Genomic DNA, 490 nt, shown 5'->3' on the forward strand with positions numbered 1-490 from the left:
GCCCCGCCCCCGCGTTTGCCCCCCGCGGAGCCCCAAGGTCCGGGACAGGAGCGTCCGCAGCAGCTCCACTGCGGGGACACCGAGCTGTCCCCAAAGGCTCCCCAAAGCGTCCCCGGCATCCCAAATTCCCAGACAATGTCCCCAAAGGGTCCCCAAAGGCTCCCCAAAGTGTCCCCGGCGTCCCAAATTCTCAGACAATGTCCCCAAAGGCTCCCCAAATGTCCTCCAAAGGTCCCCGAAAGTCCCAAAGATCCCAGAAATGTCCCAAAAAATGACTGAAGTTACCCCAAAGGCCCCCGTACTGTCTTCAAAGGTCCCATTCCCCCCACCCTGTCCCAAAAGTATCCCCAAATGTCCCCTAAGAGCCCCACAGGCCCAGGAAGGCCTTCCAAAGGGTTCCCAAAAGCCCCCAAAATATCTCCAAAGGCGATATCCCAAAAGTGTTCCCAAGGGCTCTCCGCAGTGTCCCCACAGGCCCAGCCCGAGGCCC

This window comes from Corvus brachyrhynchos, unplaced genomic scaffold (assembly GCF_000691975.1).
Source record: "Corvus brachyrhynchos isolate BGI_N302 unplaced genomic scaffold, ASM69197v1 scaffold1135, whole genome shotgun sequence".
Taxonomy (NCBI): domain Eukaryota; kingdom Metazoa; phylum Chordata; class Aves; order Passeriformes; family Corvidae; genus Corvus; species Corvus brachyrhynchos.